This window comes from Bidens hawaiensis, unplaced genomic scaffold (genome assembly GCF_021521415.1).
Source record: "Bidens hawaiensis isolate Kalapana, Puna unplaced genomic scaffold, B.hawaiensis_p1.1 tig00001179_1, whole genome shotgun sequence".
Taxonomy (NCBI): Eukaryota; Viridiplantae; Streptophyta; class Magnoliopsida; order Asterales; family Asteraceae; genus Bidens; species Bidens hawaiensis.
Genome location: NW_027491068.1, coordinates 282,973 through 303,570, shown reverse-complemented (window position 1 = coordinate 303,570; position 20,598 = coordinate 282,973). Strand labels below are relative to the sequence as shown.

Genomic DNA, 20,598 nt, shown 5'->3' with positions numbered 1-20,598 from the left:
TAAAAGCGCCTAAATTAGTGGTACAAAAGCTAAATTTCATTAAAAGTGCATGCCACAAAATGCATTTTTCTTGTAGTGTTAATTCTAAAAAAACGACTTTCAAAAACCCATAATACAAACCTGTAGTTTAGATTGAGGCTCTATAAAACTGAATGCCCAAAGTCTTCACTTTTTTTGGCTTACCCACGAGACGGTCCTAGGTCTTGTTAAAGTGTAATTTGTTAGTTGAGACGTAGAGTTTTAAAAAGATGTGCAACGTCAACATCATTTGTAAGTTATTTTTAAGATTTTGCGGTGACGAATAAAGTATTTAACTGAAGTGGTTTGTTATGTAGATCCGTCCCATCTTGTGGCTATAATTGGTTTTTTTCCTACTAGATGGTCATTAAATATGGTTTTATAGATAACGCCAATATGAAGTGTGGACATGCTAGTTGTAGATATTAGGGTATGGTTTGGGTATAGGATGCACAAGTGAAATTGTTATACGTACGCACATGTGGGAGGCTCATAAATCACATTTTGTTTTGGAGATTAGGGCTCACAAATCATATTTGATGTTTTTAAAAGATTGGTTTTTGTGATATTTAAATACTAGGTTAAATATCCGTGTATACACGGATTAGGTAAACTATATTAACAAAACAACAAAAACAATTTGAAATACTTATACTAATTTGGTATTAGATATATGAATGAATATGAATATGCATTACAGAGTTGGATAAAATAAACTATATTGTAAATTAAAAAAGAAAAAAATAAGACGGTAAATTTTCATTAATCTCAAAATATTTCTTCATATATAACATTGTAGTTACTCTCTTCACTTAAAATTAGAAAATTGACTTCATCTCTAGACTTGTATATAATGTTTAAAATTTATTTAAGTAACTTTTCGTACAAATAACACACGACTGTTACTAATAAATCATTTAATAATAATATTAATTTGATATAGGGTTTTATATTTTTAAGAAGAATATCGTATAAAAAAAATTGATACAACTCATACAAATACTTAAATAAACAATACACAAAGTTTAAATAAATATATTATATTATAAAGTAAGATAAATTAATATTTGTGTTTTAACATTCAAATATATATATATATATAAGCAAAATACAGTATACTAAGAGTTTAAAACAATGCTAATCCACAAAAATTGTAAAGGTACTTTAAAACATAAAAAAACATTATCTTAAATATAAAAAGCAGCTTCACTTTTTCAAAACAACAAAATATCTCAAACAACATGAAGCTATTATAGGTTTTGGATATCAGCGATCGTCGGATATTTTGGTCATATTCACGTGTATTTTTTCTGAAATGTATTTATATAGATTTGATACGCATGACCATGTAACACCGCATTACCGACAATGAAAATTGTCGTTGTTGGATGGTTGTCCAAAACATTTAAACATTTGTTTTTTTATGTGAAATAAACCAATTTTAATAAAAAAAAAACATAGGATAGTAAAATTATATAAAAATTTGTTTTTAAGCTTTTGAGTATGTTATTTTTATAATTTTTTTGGAATATAATAGAAGTTATAATTATTGTCGAAAAGTGAATGATTTTAAAAATCATGAAAGATTTTCAAGAATTAAAGTGTTAAATGTAATTTATAGTTTAAATTAAAAATAAGATTAAGTATAAAATTTATTGCATTCACTTTTTTATCTGAAATTATTAAGACTAATATTTTTTATAAGTCATTAAATGATAAAAAGAATAATGGAATGTTATATTAAAATTTTAAAACAAATATTGTTAAAGGACATTATTAAGAAACATTTTTTTTGTTAGAATTAAATATTATAGGAAAAATATGTTACAATTCTAGTGTTTTTATGTGATACATGGATAAGTTATTGAAGGTTTTAAATTATTCCTTTTAATAAAATAATTAATCATTAAAGATGAAAAGATAAGGGTGTCACTTGGCAAAATATTATGCTAATTAATGGATATGTGGATGAACCATTATTTTTGTTTATTATAATAATAAATGAGACTTTTTCTTATAAACTCCAACTTGTTTTATTAGGATATATTTTTAGGAAGAATATAATCTTTGGTAGAAAGAACATGGAACTATAGTGTTAAGCAAAGGAGAACCGTTGTCTATTTTTCAGAGAAGGGTTTACGTCAGAAATTGAATGATATGATTGTTATTATTGAACAAAAGATTTAGTACTGAATGATTCGTACGGATTATTCAAAGATAAGAAGATAATATTATATGGGGATGAACACTAGAAGAACGAAAAATATTAAACACTACATTAAGTGTTGGTTGATATATCTTTAAAGCTTCTTTTATAATCCAACCATACATCTCATAGAGAAGAAATCAAAATCATTTAAAAGCAACCAAAGAAGACCCAAATCAATTAGTAGAGAAGAAATCTTTGAATGAAGGAGTACATACTGGAGAATAATCGTCAAGGAAGGAAAGACCCATAACTTACCAATGTCCTTCAAATCTTTTAGACAAGCAGTGGCAAAGAGAAAGAAGAGATAAGCCGACCTAATCTTGAGCTAGGACAACGCTTAATTAGCCTATCGGAGAGGAGAGAAATGCACAACGACCCAAAAGACCAAAACATAAAAGAAAAAAAAAAGAAAATATTTTTAAACTGAGCAACACATGTATTTTTAACCTTTTATACTATTTATTTGTAATTAAACTAATTCGTTAGTAGACCCTTAAAGGATTTGGACATCACTTGTAAGACTTTTTTAAGAATTCTTTGTAATAAATATATTATTAAATTGAAATAAGGAATTATATATGTAACTTAAGAAGATGTTTATGTGTTCGATATGAGATATACTCTTTCGCTATTATTAAAAAGAAAGAATGAAAAAAGTATTGCTATATAATGCATGCATAAAGCAATGCTAAGTAGAGCATTTATAGAGATGTATTTGTAGAACAATACATCTTCTCATTTCCCTCCTCTCTCTATCTCCCTCATTTTCTCTCTCTCATTTCCCTAGGGCGACAGTATGGTCTACCGTCCCTAGCCCAAAACCTCACTAAGTCCAAAATTTTTAAAACGTTTATGAGACGGCCCGGTTCATAGCCAAAGTCCGCCTAGTTTGCTTAATTTGTTAGACCTCCTTTTACTCTCTCTCTTCTACCTTTGATCCACGCAGGATATGAATAACTGAAAAGAGCACACAATCTGCTATGTTAGACCTCCTTATTTACTCTCTCTCTCTCTCCCCCTACCTTTGCTCTAGATAGGAACCAGATGACTGATATGAGCATGACTGATATGAGCATCATTATGGGTGCTCTTAGACACAAATGTAGGTTTATTGTTTTGGAAAATTGGTTTTAAATAATCTCAACTATACCCTATTGGCAAATAATAGTCCCAACTTAACACTTGGCCGGTGGCGGTCCCAACTAAAGGTGCATTTGTTTTTAACGGTCCGCGAGTAACGAAACCTTAACTCCGTAAGTATGATGCTGAGGTGGCATGCCTTGTTGTCAAAAATCTGATTACGTGGTAAACTTACGTGGCATAGTCCCTTCATTATATTACTCTCTCTCTCTCTCTCTCTCTCTCTCTCTCTCTCTCTCTCTCCCCGTGTAATGTCTTAATAACGAAGACCACTTAGGGCATATATCACAAAGATGAAGCCAGTCATAGTTAAAAAACGCAATAACCGACAATCCGACAAGGTGCTCCGGCACTCCGCTGAACCACCACACCAGCGCCACCCCGCCGCCACCAAGGATTTTGAATCAGAACCCGGCAAGACTAACGACGGGTCAGAAAATGTAAAATACACTAGTGATTTTGGGTTTATACACAATGACGAAACATCAGACTGTTCCTCTTCCTTACCCGACCCGAATCTGCTGGCTCCTTATTACTTGACCTGAAGAAACACTAAGTGACCCCGGGCAGATTACGGATAATCTGGGGGTTATATAGATGTTTCCCACGAGGATGAGGTCCAGCAAAGAAAGTTGTTCTTCAGGTGACCTGCAAAACAGACACCGTAAGCTCGTCACTGAGAAGGGGGGGTTCCTCCTTGTGACCACCCTCCGGCGTGAGAATCAGACTAGATTGCTTTGAATATAAGTGTATATTAAGAGATTGCTAGAGAAGATAAGATAATGAGATATCAGATGATGCCCTTACCATTCCAAGGTGTTGGAGTATTTATAGCCGAAGGTAGGTTTCCAAGAAGGTACAGCCGGCTGAATAGTATTCCTGTTCTACCAACAGTGGGCTACGCACAAGCCATGCTGGTTGGTGGATAGGCTGCGGCCGATAGTGACAAGGTTGGCTGTATACTGTTCCTTTACTGCCGGCTATGCACTGTTCCACCAACTGTAGGCTACGCACGTCCCATAGTAAGGGTTGGTGAGTAGGCAGCGGCTAATAGTGACAAACAGTACTAGAGGGTGCTCCTCCTCGTACTGTTGTCGGTGAGCTGTCACCCTGTGATTGGTTCATGGGCTGTTTTGGTCAGACCGTCTGTTTTGCCCATACCTTGGCAGGTATAGTACAAAAGATCTTCCAGAAGCATACGGACTGGCTCATTTGGGCGGGAGTATTCCCGCATTGCTCATTCCTTCAGGTGACATTACTGAAGTAGCAAAAGTTAGTGCCTTGTGCGCGTAGCCTTGCTATCAGTGCGGGTAGCCTTCCCTGATGGCTTGTATCCGCAACTGCGGGAACAAGCGGGGTACTTCACCATTGGGAGGCTTTCCCTGCGGGTACAGCTGGCGTACTGCGCGTAAGGTCTTCTCTGAGCATAGTGGGTCCTGCGGAAGCAGTTGGTCGTTGCGCAGACGTCCCTCTTTAAGGTGAGTCTTGCGGGTCCAACTGGGCTCTGCTGGGACCTACCTCTTCAAGTCCCCCCAGTCCAATGTTCTTCTCATGAATTATTAATAAGTGAGGTGAACTTTTGGACTTTAGCAAGGGGTTTTGAAAAGGGTTTTTAGTTTTAAGGTTTTCCGTGGGGATTCTTCCCGCGGTTTTCCTAATGTCACGCAGAAATTCCCGACTTTTCTGCTTGATCTTTGGGTATGAAGCGGGTAGGTCTGTAACCTCCTCGCAAGTCAGGAGCGTTGAGTCCCACTTGTGTGGATTCTCCATGGGGTTTTGGTAGTTTTGAACATAGTGATCAATTATGTTAAAACCACCAATTCCATCTTGGAGTTTCAAACAATATAGTTCTCGACGTTCTCGCTATGCGGGGATGTTATTCCCGTTTCCGCAAGCATGGCCCAGAAGATCCTTCTTGGTTTGAATTCCACGCGTAGCGCTAAGTATGTGAAGGGTTTTGCCTTGACACTGTACCCGCACTCGTCTTACGGTTACTTTACTTCCAAGGTATTCCTGGCGTCAATTCCCTGCGGGTGCTAAGTATGTGAAGGGTTTTGCCTTAACACTGTACTCGCACCTGTCTTATAGTTACTTGGTTGCCAAGGTAAGGGGTATTTTCCCGCTTTTGAATCTTTTTGAAATTTTGAAATTCGAAGAGTTGGTGAAAGGATAAAAACTGTCCAAACTATTGAAACGTCGTCCGACGGTTTCTTCTGACAGTGTCAGGACGTGCAGGAAGTTATGGCGACGTGACAGTATATGGTCATTCCAGACGCTTTTTCAGGCGCGTGGGCGCGAATTTTCGGGCGCGTGGCCGCGAAATTAATGGCACGCGTCCTTTCAACAGCTGTTGCCAGCTTGCTCTTTGCCACGTGTCATAGTTTCATTGCACCTGTGATTTCTCTCTTCCGCATTAAATTCATCGCATTGATTGCGATTAGTATATAAAGGGGGAGAGGGTCCTTTGTAATCCACACTTTCACTTTTCTCTTCATCTTCAAAACGATTTCCGGCGAATACTCACCTTTTCAGTCGAGCATTCTCTTGAAATCGTTCTCTTCTTTCATACCTGCAAGATGTCTTCTGCTCACGATCTTGAGGCTACAGCCCAGGAGGCTGGGGTGTACGCCGAGAACCCGTCATCCACGTCCGACAAGGATGACAAGAGTACCGCTGGCGAGTGCCAGTGTGCTCTGCCTGTCGATCTATATCAGTACATCGTCAGGAAGTTCATGCTCTAGTCTTTCGAGCCTGAGTTTCCTGAACCTCACCAGACGGTGTATGATGCCCCCAGAGGCAAGATCGGGGTATATGCCGCATTCTTTGTCTATGGGAATCTTAGGTTCCCCTTGACGAAGTTTGTGTACCGTGTTCTGGAGAGGCACGGTGTACACCTGACCGAGGTACACCCGATGGCGATCGCGAAGATTCGCCACTTCGAGTGGGTGTGCCGGATTCTGAGCGTTGAGCCCTTCGTCGACCGCCTGATGACCTTCTACTCTTGGAGGTGCATCCGGGGGTGGTATACTCTGATAACCCGGATCAAGGGTTTGAAGATTTGCGCAACCGAGCGCAGTCTTCGTTCATGGAAGCGGGAGTTCTTTTATATCTCCGCTCGCGCCATCCCCCTTGCCATGAAGTTCAAGAATGGGCAAGCACTCCCCAGCCTTCACGCCTCCAACTACCAGGAGGCGGAATGGTTCTCAAAGATTTCCGGAGTCCAATCTCCGGTTTACCGCTTTGCGGAGTCCGGGATGGTGATGCTTGGGATGAGCCGGGTGTGGAAGGATGCGGAGGCGCAAAAGATCCCGATCGTCCTTGAATACGGTTTGAACTCTGTCCCTTACGGTATGCTCTGTCTTCTTTGTTTATATAGGTTTGTCTTCTAACTGTTTTTCTTTTATTTCAGAGGGGAACGACTTGCAGTCGCTCCTGTATCCGCGGGAGGCTGATAGTCCCGCTCGGATGGGTACTCGTGCTCTAGATGAGAACGAGTTGCCCATCCTTGAACAGACGGCGGATCGGTTCGTGGAGGTCTACCCGCCAGGCCACGAGATCCTGAGCGCCAGGCGGCCAGGTAAGGCGTTATTCAACCCTCGACCCCTCAATGCTGAAACCTCTGCTGGAATTCCTCTAATCTTGTGTTCTGATGAGGAATCAGCAGATGGTCCTCCGTTGGTGCGGAAGAAGAAGGCTGCCGGCGGGAAGGGGAAGGCGAAGGTGGCCTCCACTGCCGATCCGGTGCCTCGGTCTGATTCAGAGACCGAGAGCGAGGAGGTGGCGGGGAACCCTGGTGGTGATAAGACCACTGCTCCGGAGGCTGCGACGATTGTCACCTCCGGAGAGCCCAGGATGACGACGGTGAGCGGCGTAAAGAGGCCGGCTCCATCGGGTTCGTCCCCGCCTGTCCGCACTTTTAGGCCCAAGAAAACCCGTAAGTACAAACTTCCTTTATTTTTAACTTCATAGCTTTCCATCATTAATACTTATCTCCTTTGTGCAGGCGTGGATGCTACCGCATTCCAGGGTAGAGCGGGGAAGAGTACCTCCGGACCCATGACGGTAGGCTTGGTCAGCCTACCTGAGGCGACGACCCAGGCGGCTGCGCCTGCTTCAGTTGGTTCAGTTGCTCACCCCGTTGAGCCAACTGTTCCAACTGTGATGACATCACCGCCGGCTGTCAGTGCCATATTTACTGAATCTTTCACTGAGCCAGCGGTTACTTTTTCTGCGGACTCCGCAGCGGCGATCACGGTTGTGAGTTCACCTACGGTGAGTTCGCCTCCGTTGGTTTCTACTACCGCGGCGGCCTTCACCATGCCTCCTCCGTCATCGGCAACGACGGCCGATCCTTCAGGTATGCTTGGGGCTTCTCGCCAACCTCTGCCTCCTTCCCATCTGCCTGACCTCTTGGACGGATTTCCCTTGGGTTCAGGTGATGGGTTTGGCGGCTATCGGCCTGTTGTCAACCCTACAGGTGCGTAGGGTTCTTTTGGCCTTTTTTTTTTTTTATATATATCATCTTTTCCTAACTGCTTTTTGTTTTTTGCAGTGTCGGATTCCAATGAAGTGTATGTTCCACGATGGAACATCCGCCGAGGAACAACCCTTCGCACGCCTGTGGAGTGGGTGGAATGGGCTCGTCACGCAGCTCCCAGTGGTGCGTTGGGGGAAGCCATGGCTAGCTACCAGGAGGGTAGGCTAACCAATGAGCTTCGGGTTCTCCTGGCCCGGATGCAGCCGCGCGTCGAGCTGCTTTGTCGTGAAAACGACAAGTTAAAAGCAGCTCGCATCCAAGAAGTAGCTCAGGCGCGGGCTGTCCGGGAGGAGAATAGGAGGCTTACCGCAGTGGCTGCGGAAAAGGAGAAGGCCTTCAAGGCCCTCGAGGTTGAAGTTCAGGCCCGTCTCGAGGCCCGTTCCAAGGCTGCCCAAGCTGTTAACGAACAGCTTCGGCTGGCTAAGGAAACTGCACAGAACGCAACCGAGAGGGCCACCAAGGCTGAAGCTGTTGCAGAGCCTCTACGCCTCGAGAATGAGGAACTTAAAGCCAAACTAGAGGCGCTCCAACAGGCTCATGATGCCTTGGCGATGGAAGACGCCAAGAAGCTCCAAGAGATCTTGGACCAGAGGGGCGTGCTTGACCACACTGAGCGGAAGCTAAAGGGCGTTGAAGAGGCTGCTGCAAAGGAAGTGTTGCCTTCCAACCTCAATAAAAGTGAAGCCGAACGCGCCCGTAACCAAGCTCAAGCCGCCCTCCAAGAGGCTCTGGTTGCCAAGGAATGGCTTCTTCGAGAAGCGTTGTCTCAGGTAAGCTTAACTTCATAATGTCTTTACGCTTTTCTTTGTAAATAGAAAAGGTTTTGATACTTGTATTTTTTCTTGTAGGTTGTGCATCGAGTCTTTACGGACACATCATACGACGATGCCATGAGCGCAGCCCTCAACGCTTCTCATGAGGATGGGGAGAAGGCCGGCTTCCTGCTTGGTCTAGGGTTTGTTGAGAAAGGCATCCCGCCTTCCAACTTCCCTTTGTATGATGTGGATACTGAAGCTGTTTATGACCAAGCAGTGAACCAGTATGCCGCCTTCCCGCATCCGGTGGTGGAGAAGGTGAACGAAGTCGCTGCTGCTGATGATGGGCTAGCTATCCTTAAAGCTTTCCTTGAACCGCCACGCTCTACTGATGGTGCGGGTCCAAGTGGAAGTGGTCCTGAAGCTTGATCCTGAAGATCCCTTTCCACCATTAGAGTAGATTTTTGTATAGCTTCTTTTGTATGCGGGTATGCACCCAGCAATCTTTGTAATATTTGAATTTTGATGGAATAAAGATTGTGTTAATTCCTTGCCTTGTTTATTTTACGCATGTTTTGATTTAACTTAGCAATTTCTTTAGTACTTAGATAAGTTAACTTTTTAACGTGGCAAATTATAAGTTTGTTTCGCTTCCTCTTTCATGATTGTGCGGGTATGACCGTCACTTACACTTAGTAGGATGGCTTAACTTTACTTATATCTGACCTGCGTGGAAGTTTTCCTCATCTTTTCCTTTGAAATTTTCTAAGTGTTTAGAATAAGTTAACCTTTGAACGTGGTAGATAATAGGTTGAAGTTTTGCCTCCTTGTTCGTGATTGTGCGGGTAAGACCGTCACTTGCACTTAATAGGACGGCTAAACTTTGCCTACATCTGACCTACGTGGAGGTTTTCCTTAAACTTTTGAAATTTTTACCGTTTTGTGTTTATGCGGGTTTTGCCGCCTTCCACACGTAACGACTTACTTCTTCCCATATTTATGCGGTGAATACCGGCACATCAGTGTGGGAAGTTCATAAGTATAAAGGTAAGGCTATCAACACATTGTGAAAGGAGAATCATTTCCATTAGAAGTGGCTCTAGGCCTTTTCTTTACAAGTTTGGAATTGATCTACATGTAACATTTGCGTAATTGAGCTCCATTCCATGTTCTTGGGATGGGAGTGCCATCGAGCCTTTCGAGCCGGTACGCGCCCTTTCCCAGAACTTCTTTGATAATGTATGGCCCTTCCCAGCCCGGGGCCAGTTTTCCTGGGCGTTGTTGGTTCGAAGCCTCGTTGTTACGCAGTATGTAGTCTCCTACATTGAAGTTGCAGAGATTTACCCGCGTGTTGTAGTACTTTTGCATTTGTCGCTTGTAGTTCTCTTCACGCACTGCGGCTAAGTCTCTGCGTTCCTCGGTTAGCATAAGGTCTAACCGTCTTTCCGCATCATTGTCTTCTGGCTGAATCAAGACCCTTGGTGAGGGTAAACCAATTTCGACCGGGACCATGGCTTCAGTGCCATAAGTGAGACTGAACGGGGTTTTTCCCGTACTGGCCTTATTCAGTGTTCTGTTTGCCCAAAGGACGTGCGGAAGCTCGTCCACCCAGCCGAATCTGTGTTCCAAGAGTCTTTTCTTTATGCCTTCGACGATGCTCTTATTTGCTCTTTCTACCTCACCATTACCTTGCGGGTGCGCCACTAAGGTAAAAGTGTGGGTGATTTGGAGTTCTTCCAGCCACTTTTGTAGCTTCTTGTCAGCAAAGTTGGTGCCGTTATCGCTCACCAAATTCTGTGGAAGTCCAAAACGACAAATAATAAATTCCCAAATAAATTTTTTGATATGTTTCGCGGTTGTTTGGGCTAGGGGTTTTGCTTCTATCCACTTGGTGAAGTAGTCGATGGCTACCACTAGGAACTGAACATTTCCTGCTGCTGTAGGAAATGGGCCTGTCACATCGATGGCCCACTTCTGAAATGGCCATGAAGAGGTGACCGGAACAAGTTCATTCTTCGGGCGATGCGTGTTGGGTGCGTAGAGTTGACAAGACCTGCACTTTCTGATGTATGCCAACGCATCTGTATGCATCCCCGGCCAAAAGTATCCCGCGTTGTTTAGCTTAGCTACAACAGCGCGTGGACCTGCGTGTACTCCACAGATACCTTCGTGTACTTCCCTTAGGAGGTAGTCAGCATCTTGGTTGTCCACACATCTTAAGAGTGGGCCAAGAAAGTTACGTCTATAAAGGATGTCATCGATGAGTTGATAATTCAGTGCTTTACAGCGTAGTTTTCTTGCCTGTGTTTTCGACTCTGGTAGTGTACCTGCCGCAAGGTAATTTATTATTGGTGTCATCCATGTTTCTGTGCCGGTTTGGATGACAAAAATTTCCTTGTGCGGGACCGAAGGTGCCTCGAGGAGTTCAATGCGGATGTCCTTTCCCAAGTGGGTGAAGGCTAATGATGCAAGCTTGCTTAACGCATCCGCAGATTTGTTTTCACTACGCTTGACATGTATGACTTTGCAATCGTTAAAATCGCGCATAAGGGTTTTTGCTTGTGCGAGGTACAGGGCCATTGTTTCGTTCATGGCCGTGTACGTCCCGTTGATTTGGTTGGCTACTAACATGGAATCCACGTGGGCTTCCAAGTGTTTCACTCCCATCTTACGCGCAATTCTCAGCCCGGCCAAGAATGCTTCATACTCGGCTTCGTTATTCGTACTTGGAAAATCCAGTCGAATAGCGTAAGTGTATTCTTGCCTGCTGGGTTGGTTAGTTTCAGCCCTGCGCCTGAACCCTCGTTACTGGCTGCTCCATCAGTGTAGAGTCGCCAGACATCATTGATGTCCTGTGCTGGAGAGGGTTGAGCCTCTTCCTGGCACTCTTTTTCCCGCGATGCAGGCACTTCCGCAATAAAGTCGGCCAAAACCTGGCCTTTTATGGCTGGTCTTGGCTTATACTTTATCGCGTATTCCCCCAACTCAATTGCCCATTTGGCTAGGCGTCCCGATAACTCGGGTTTGCGTAGAACGTTTGCAAGTTTGAAGTTGGAGAGAATGGTGATTGGGTGACCCTGGAAATATCGTTTTAACCTGCGTGAAGCGTGTATAAGTGCTAAGACTAATTTTTCGAGGGTAGAGTACCGGGTTTCTACGTCTGTTAGGATACGGCTGACATAATAGATTGGCATCTGGATGCTTTTCCGTTCAACTAGCAGGGCCGCCCCGGTTGCTCTATCTGTTGCGGAAAGGTATAGGATTAACTCCTCCCCCGCTTTTGGTGCTGTGAGCGTTGGGAGTTCGATCAAGCGTGACCGAATCTCCTGAAAAGCTGCTTCCGCTTCTGGTGTCCAGCGGAAGTGCGTTTTCTTTAAACAGTTTCTCAACGTTGACACGAAAGGAAACGACTTATCCGCGTGGTTTGCCAAAAAGCGATTAAGTGCGACTAGTTGTCCATTCAGTGTCTGAGCCTGTTTGATGGTAGTAGGTGATTCCATTTTGATAATGGCTTCGACCTTTTCAGGGTTCGTTCTGAAGCCATCTTTAGTGACGATGACCCCCAAGAACTTCCCTTCTTCCATTCCAAAGGCACACTTGCTCGGGTTGAGCTTCATGTTTATCTTCCTGAGCGTGTTGAAAGTTTCTTCGATGTCTTTCAACATCGCTTCTACGTCAGGGCTTTTGATGACCAAGTCATCCATGTAGACTTCCAAGTTCCTCCCAATTTGGGCATGAAACTGGTTGTCCATCAGGCGTTGGTATGTGGACCCGGCATTCTTAAGTCCAAATGGCATCATTTGGTAACAAAATGTGCCATCGGGCGTCCGAAAAGCGGTTTTGTCCTGATCATCAACGGCCATGTGGATTTGATGGTACCCCTTATACGCATCCAGGAAGCATTTAAGGCGAAACGGTGCTAACGAATCCACCTTAAGATCAATTTCGGGTAACGGATAACAATCTTTGGGGCATGCTTTGTTTAAGTCCTTGAAATCTATGCACATGCGCCATTGTTTGTTATTCTTCGGTACTATAACGGGATTTGCAACCCATGTTTGATATCTGCTAACGCGTACGATGCCTGCGTCAAGGAGTTCCTTGACTTGGGTTCTACATTCATTAGTTTGTTCTGGCCCCATTTCTCTGCGCTTTTGTACGACTGGCGTAACAGCCGGATCGCACTTGAGCTTATGCTCTGCCTTACTTCGGGGTACACCAGTCATGTCAGCTGGTGTCCACGCGAAGATGTCAGCGTTTTTCTATAGTAAGCGTTTGAGTAAGGTGCGTGTGGGATCAACAACTGTTGGGCCAATGGTAACGGCCTGGTCAGGGTATTTGCCGTTGAAGGCCCATCTTTCCGGTTCGGTGATGGTTGGTTTAGCCATCTTTTGTTTGGGTTTAGATGAGACAGATGCGATGCATACCTGGGGAATGCCGGTGATCATCGCTACACCCTCAGCTGTTGGCCATCCCATCATGCCGTGGACTGAAGATACCACGGCGTTGAATCTTGCCATCCCGTCTCTTCCGAAGAGAATGTCGTATGTGTGGTGTGGCTTCCTCATCACGACAAAATCCACGTCTTCTGTGCGTGAGTGATTCCCGTCCGTAAGAGTGACGGGGAAAGATAGGATACCCAGGGGGTGTTTGTGCTGCCGTCGAACCCTTCCATCGAGGCGTAGATCGTTTCCAGGCGTTCCTTGTCTTCGTCATCTAGCTTGTCGAAGAACTGCCTGTACATCACCGTTGACGAGGCGCCGTTGTCAGCAAGAGTGCGAGAAGTGATGTAGTGCCCCAGCTGGCTTTTGATGACGATAGGGCCTTCTTTGCTGGGTCCTCCTGGCACTCGCGGGAAGCGCACCTCAGCTTCCTTCCACGCGCATGGTTCTGTCGCTCTCCTTTTTCTTCCTCTGATGTTGCCATGAACCATGTTGATGCTGATGTCAACGGGCTTTCGTCCGTTGTCTCTGTACCGGTTATCATTTCTTCCTCCCTTCTTGATTGATGCCACAAGGTGTGCAAGTCTTCCATCCTTGACGAATGTTTCAACAATATCCTTCAAGGATGTACACTCCTCCGTACTATGACCTTTGGTCCCGTGGAAGTCACAGGATTTGCTTTGATCCGCATTAGGTCGCTGCCGGATCATTGGAGCTTTTGGCCATGGTAGTTTTTCGGTGGCAAATATCTCCGTGACGCTTTTGGTGAGTGGCGTCCACCGGTGTTTTCGGCTTAAAGGGTGTGTGTTATCCCTTCCGCCAACAAGAGGGCGAGAGCTGGATGAGGTGTCAAAGTTTACCCTTGACTGCCAAATACCTAGCTTCCTCTTTTTGTTCTGCCGGGCGATCCGAACATTGTTTTCTCTAGTCCTTTGCGTGTAGAGGTGTGTACTCTGGGGAAGATCCCTTCCCAGTTGCTTCTCCGTCTCGGCAAAGCGCTTGGCCGCCGTCATGATGGCATCCCATGTGGATGGCATGCCGTCCTTACCCGTCAATGTGCGGATAAGCTCTGGGTATTCGGCGCCCTGGATGAAAGCGGCGCGAACAAGATCTTCACTTATGTTGCCCAGACTCAGCTTTTTGGAGTTGAAGCGAGTGATGAAGTCTAGTAAAGATTCATCCTCCTCTCTAACGCAGTTGAGGATCGTCCACTGTTCTTCAGTATATTTCCTCTGTTGGCTGAAGTGTTGGCTGAACTTGTTCTGAAAGTCCGCCCAATCATAGATGTGGTGGACCGGTAAACGATCGAACCATGCCCTGGCCGCTCCAACCAGAGTCATCTGGAACATATAACACCACGTGGGTTCCGTCCAGTTACTGACGGTTGCCCCCGCAATGAATCTGTTCAAGTGGTCGTCTAGGTCGGATAGACCATCATAAGTGCCGATGTTGGACATTTGTTTGGCACTTCTCGGGCGATTGCTTCCGCAATGTCCCTTGCAAACTTGGACTTTCCTGCATTTGCAGCAGTTGGTCTAAAGGTTTTGGAGAAGTCACGTGGGTTTCTCCCCGCGTTCGTTGGTTTAAAGGTTTTTCCAAAAGTCCTTGTCGGTTGGAAGTCCGTTTCCTTACGCTTCCCTTTTGCCTTATGGCGAGGGTTTGCGTCGGTATCGGATTCTTCCCGCTCATCGTCTGAGTACTCGCACTCACTGTTCATGTTGAGATGTTGGCGAGTACTGCCGAATTCGTCAGCCTGTTGAAGTGAACGCAAGCGTTCATCCAACTCAGCTTGGAACTCTTTCTGACGTGCTTCGGCCCACACCTTAACTTGATCTAGTGTTTGGCGAGGGACCCTCGTCCGTTTCTCCAACTGGGCATCAGTGAACCCTAGTGAAATATTGTTTACTGCACTTGTCCCGGCTTGGGTAACCGGGGTAGTGTTCGTAAAATTTGTATAACCGCCGGTGTTCCCCCCAGTTGCTGGGGTTGTGGTTATCGGGGTTTCTTGGTCACTTACTGGCTTTGGGACCGGAGTAACGTTAACCATTTCTTCAGAAATTTTGGAAAAACTAAGAATTAGTTCTAGCTTTTATGCACGGATGGCGCCAATGAAGAAACACTAAGTGACCCCGGGCAGATTACGGATAATCTGGGGGTTATATAGATGTTTCCCACGAGGATGAGGTCCAGCAAAGAAAGTTGTTCTTCAGGTGACCTGCAAAACAGACACCGTAAGCTCGTCACTGAGAAGGGGGGGTTCCTCCTTGTGACCACCCTCCGGCGTGAGAATCAGACTAGATTGCTCTGAATATAAGTGTATATTAAGAGATTGCTAGAGAAGATAAGATAATGAGATATCAGATGATGCCCTTACCATTCCAAGGTGTTGGAGTATTTATAGCCGAAGGTAGGTTTCCAAGAAGGTACAGCCGGCTGAATAGTATTCCTGTTCTACCAACAGTGGGCTACGCACAAGCCATGCTGGTTGGTGGATAGGCTGCGGCCGATAGTGACAAGGTTGGCTGTATACTGTTCCTTTACTGCCGGCTATGCACTGTTCCACCAACTGTAGGCTACGCACGTCCCATAGTAAGGGTTGGTGAGTAGGCAGCGGCTAATAGTGACAAACAGTACTAGAGGGTGCTCCTCCTCGTACTGTTGTCGGTGAGCTGTCACCCTGTGATTGGTTCATGGGCTGTTTTGGTCAGACCGTCTGTTTTGCCCATACCTTGGCAGGTATAGTACAAAAGATCTTCCAGAAGCATACGGACTGGCTCATTTGGGCGGGAGTATTCCCGCCTTGCTCATTCCTTCAGGTGACATTACTAAAGTAGCAAGAGTTAGTGCCTTGTGCGCGTAGCCTTGCTATCAGTGCGGGTAGCCTTCCCTGATGGCTTGTATCCGCAACTGCGGGAACAAGCGGGGTACTTCACCATTGGGAGGCTTTCCCTGCGGGTACAGCTGGCGTACTGCGCGTAAGGTCTTCTCTGAGCATGGTGGGTCCTGCGGAAGCAGTTGGTCGTTGCGCAGACGTCCCTCTTCAAGGTGAGTCTTGCGGGTCCAACTGGGCTCTGCTGGGACCTACCTCTTCATGACCCAAAACACCATGATTATTAACCGGGTTTTGTTTGACGGGTCGGGTATGCCAAACAGATAGTCGGTCTAGGTTGTTTAGAATTGAATGGCTAGAGCTTGATGAATATAGGTGATTCGGGTTCCTTGTCGGAATCCATGGTTTTGGAAACATGTTTCTTTTCAGCTTCTGATTTGATTCAATTAGGGATTAAAGGTGGTGGTGGTTGCAGGTCAGTGATGATGTTGGTTGCAGGTTGGTGGCGGTTTAGGGAAGAAGAAGAAGAAGAAGAAGAAGAAAAGGAAGGAAGAGGTAGGGGATTGAGAGGGGCCCACTTTTATGCCACATAAGATGTTTTTTGACAACAAGGCATGCCACCACAGCATCATACTAACGGAGTTAAGGTTTCATTAGTCGCGGGCCGTTAAAAACAAATACACATTTAGTTGGGACCGTCACCCATCAAGTGTTAAGTTGGGACTGTTATTTGTCAATAGAATATAGTTAGGATTATTTAAAACCAAGTTTCCTATAGTTTATATAACGCCTTTGGTAAGAATAAAAATTTGTACGTGTGATAGAGAGATGTATTGCTATTTGAGTCGCTCAAATGGTTACAAGTGGGACGGAAATCTCATTTTGGATATAAGGACTCATTTTCAAGAATATTTAATTGGACTCTATAGATGAAATGATATAGGAAACAATTAAATCGTGTTTTTTAAAATCAAGTTATAAAAGAGAAAGTTAGTCAAATCAAAACCTTGACATTAAGGAGCTAGATCCGGAGAATCTTTACAAATGTATTATGAGTGGTCTTTTTCAGTGCCAAGAATTACCAAATGACATTTCCAATTATCGCACGTGCTCTTTTAACATATCGATCTCTTCGTACAACCCGCTAAATCAACCACAAACCCTAAACACATGCATATGCATATATATATATATATATATATATATATACACACACACATACTGTGCGCCGTCATAGTTTTTTTTTGCATATTGTTGTTTTTTCATCGCTTTGATTAAATGCTCATCGTTGCAACCATTAAAACTAAGAGCTACGAATGATGTTAATTATATGGTAATCATTATAACGAAAACGTATACCGTTTAATTTTCATTTGGCAAAAAATAATTTAAACATAATGTGTTTTACTCGGTTTTTTTGCTTTTTTGTTTGTTAATCCAATGCAACACGTAAAGAAGTTCAAAAATCTCCTAGACTAGTAAAGACTAAAGTATTCGTTCATATAAAAAAAACTAATAAATTGCGGTGCACGTATAATGTATATGTGTGTGAACCCTCTGGTGGGCAAAAGTGAAATTGCACTATTTTTGACATTATTTTACTAATCTCGTGAAAATAACGTTAAAAGTGGCGAAAGGTTAATCAGGCATCATGTGGTGGCGTTGATAACCGAAAGACAAGGGTACATGCACCAATCAGCCGGTGTCCCGATAATTGAGTGCTATGTGCCTTATGTACAATACTTGATGAAAAACTACTATCGAGTCGGGGGTCTCACCGGAAGCAGTCTCTCTATCCCCATGGAGTAGAGGTAAGACTGTCTACATCTTACCCGTCTCAAACCCTATCATAGCTTTGTTATTGATGGGATATATGGAGTACGATGATGATGACGACGATGAAGACTTAGAAGAAAAGGATTTAAAAAAACTGTAGCTAGTGTTGGTGACCCCACCAGATATACTAGGTCCCCCATAGATACACCAATATGGTTATATATTTGTAACTCATTGATGCTATTGAAACAACTGTAGAATTTGTGTACCGACCATTAGTGATGATGAAACCTGTATCAGATGAGTCTTCAATGCACGAGCCAAAATATAGAGGTGTGAGATTGAGGAAATGGGGCAAATGGGTGTCGGAGATCCGGCTGCCAAACAGCCGCGAGAGGATCTGGTTAGGCTCGTACGACTCCCCAGAAAAAGCTGCTAGAGCTTTTGATGCAGCGGCATTTTGCCTACGTGGCAGCTCTGCCAAGTTCAATTTCCCAGACCAGCCGCCCAACATTCCCGGAGGGAGTGCTCTTTCTCCCTCCGGGATACAGGCTGCTGCTGCTTGCTTTGCCAACTCAGTTCCAGACGACATTATCCCCATAAAGGCACATTCCACTGATATCGCATCCTCCTCGTTTGTCTTAAACGACAATGAGACTGGTCACGATGTATTTTCGGGATTGGATGATTGTTATTATATGCCTCCGCCACCGATGGTTTATCCTATGTTTCTTGAACATGATGAGGAGATCAATTTAAGCGAAGGAGACATCTCGCAAGGACTGTCGTTTCTATGGAACTTTTAATCGATTCAGTTATAGTTATACATCATAAATTATAAATGCTTTTGCTATCTGGATAACTTTTGTACAAGTGTTTATATATATCACATTAAAATTTTACCGGTGATACATTTTTCTACATGTATATCTAATCTAAATGTTTGTATATACATACGTAAATAAACATGCAGGAAAAAAGAGTCATAAATCTGGATTAAAAGTTTTAGTGGATAGTGTTGTTAGTAATCGATATGGATCACTTATTGTTGCGTACGGAGGGGTGTTCATACATGTTCATACGTCACCGTATCAAATCAACACTTCGTAGCCAATCACGTTTAAATAATGTTTATGATTTTGTGTTGTTTGATGGTTGGGTGAAGGTGCATGGCACGTTTCACATGTAAACATCAAATAATCTTTTCTTGTCCTATGACACATTCTTTAGAGAATGCACTAGGCATGGGCACATTAGTGACTCGTCATGTGTACTCAATTTTAGTACGAAATTGAACTTCAAGAAAACCTTTTATATATATATATTTTTTTGTTAAACAAAAATGAGAGAATAATTAAATATTTGATAATATTATGTTTATTACAAAAACTATTTATCGACCCGCGGATCCGTGCCAAGATTTGTACGGCCACCAACGGGACCACACGAAGATTTGTACGGGCGTATGACAATGGGTGGTTACAGACTAAGATTTGTACGACCTTGCCTACAACCATGGTCGTTTTCGCATAAGGATTCATATGGCCATCGACAGGTCCCTACTAAACTTTATCGGTCACCATACTAAGATTTGTATGCATTTGCCAAAAGAGTTTTCTTCAAGGTCATTTACGCACTAAGAGTACACATATCGGTCCATAATGTACCCACGTCGAGTGTATTTTCACACAAAGGTCTTCATTTGGCCAACTTTTTCACACTAATTGTAGAAGTCCATTTTTGGATTTTAAAGTTCGCTATTTATTTTCGAAAATTTGAATGGTCAAATCTTATATTGAGGTTTTTCTGGTTTCTATGTGTCGTGTTCTTTAGAGCATTTTAATTATTTTATTATCCCAAGAAAGATTTAGAAAGAAACAGAACTCCACCCTGATTCACATTAATTTTATTGTGAAATATTATAAAGTTATAAATGTTGGAAATATGGACCAGTTCGGGTCAAGTCAATGTGGGCCGACCCGGTTGTGACTCATGAGAGTTACACCGAGGATAACAAATATCAAGCTCACTTAATTAGTCAATTGGATCAGACACAATTAAACAAGGTAAAAGGATGGACAAAGCTTTGGGTGTGGTGTTTGGGCTCAAAGCCCATTGAGTTTAATGATAGATTAAACCCTAATCCTATATAATATATATATATCCTCTTGATATTATAATAAGATGACATAAACACACAAGTCCTCATCAACGCCAAACCCTAGCCGGACCACAACCGTCGCCGTCACCAGAGCTCCGCCGCCACCAAGCCGCCACTGCTGCTACTGTGCGCCGCTGCTACCGTCGTTCGCCGCCGTGACGCCGCCTGATTCTCGGTTCTTATCTCGTTGTGTTCCCTAGCTCCGTTTGTTATTCTTCGGTGTCTCAACCGGTTATTCGTAACCGAGGTAAACTTAAATTCGGCTATTTACATTTATGGTTGTTTGGTTGTTTAGATCTCGTACTCGTATCGTTTGTAACCGGATCCTTGCTCGGTTTTATTATGGTGGTTGTTCGTTATTTTCTGGTGCGTTTATTTTTTTATTTATTAATACGATTGATAACTATGAAACGAATACTAAAATCGGGTTTAAACCGTTTCTTTGACCACTGTTGAAACCCAACAGTGGTATTAGAGCCGTGGTTACAACGTACGAGTCGATTCCGGTCTTTTTACCAGATCTACATCATAAACTTTAATTAGTTAAAGTTTTTGATCTAGATATGATTTTGGGTAATTTTGGATTTGGTCAAAATTTTGTTTATTTTATTTGACCAAAATATTACCCGATATTTTATTATGAATATATGAATCCGGCCTCGACCTTTGTGTGTTTGGTTGTTTGAGCTTGATTTTTGGCCATATGGATGGTTCAAAGTTGTATTCGGTT

At 43.5% G+C, this 20,598-nt stretch overlaps 1 pseudogene; it reads left to right on the top strand.

Moving 5' to 3' along the window:
- The first annotated feature begins 17,988 nt into the window (after positions 1 to 17,988).
- LOC143562309 (ethylene-responsive transcription factor ERF017 pseudogene) lies at positions 17,989 to 18,513 on the top strand (annotated as a pseudogene).
- Positions 18,514 to 20,598: the final 2,085 nt, after the last annotated feature.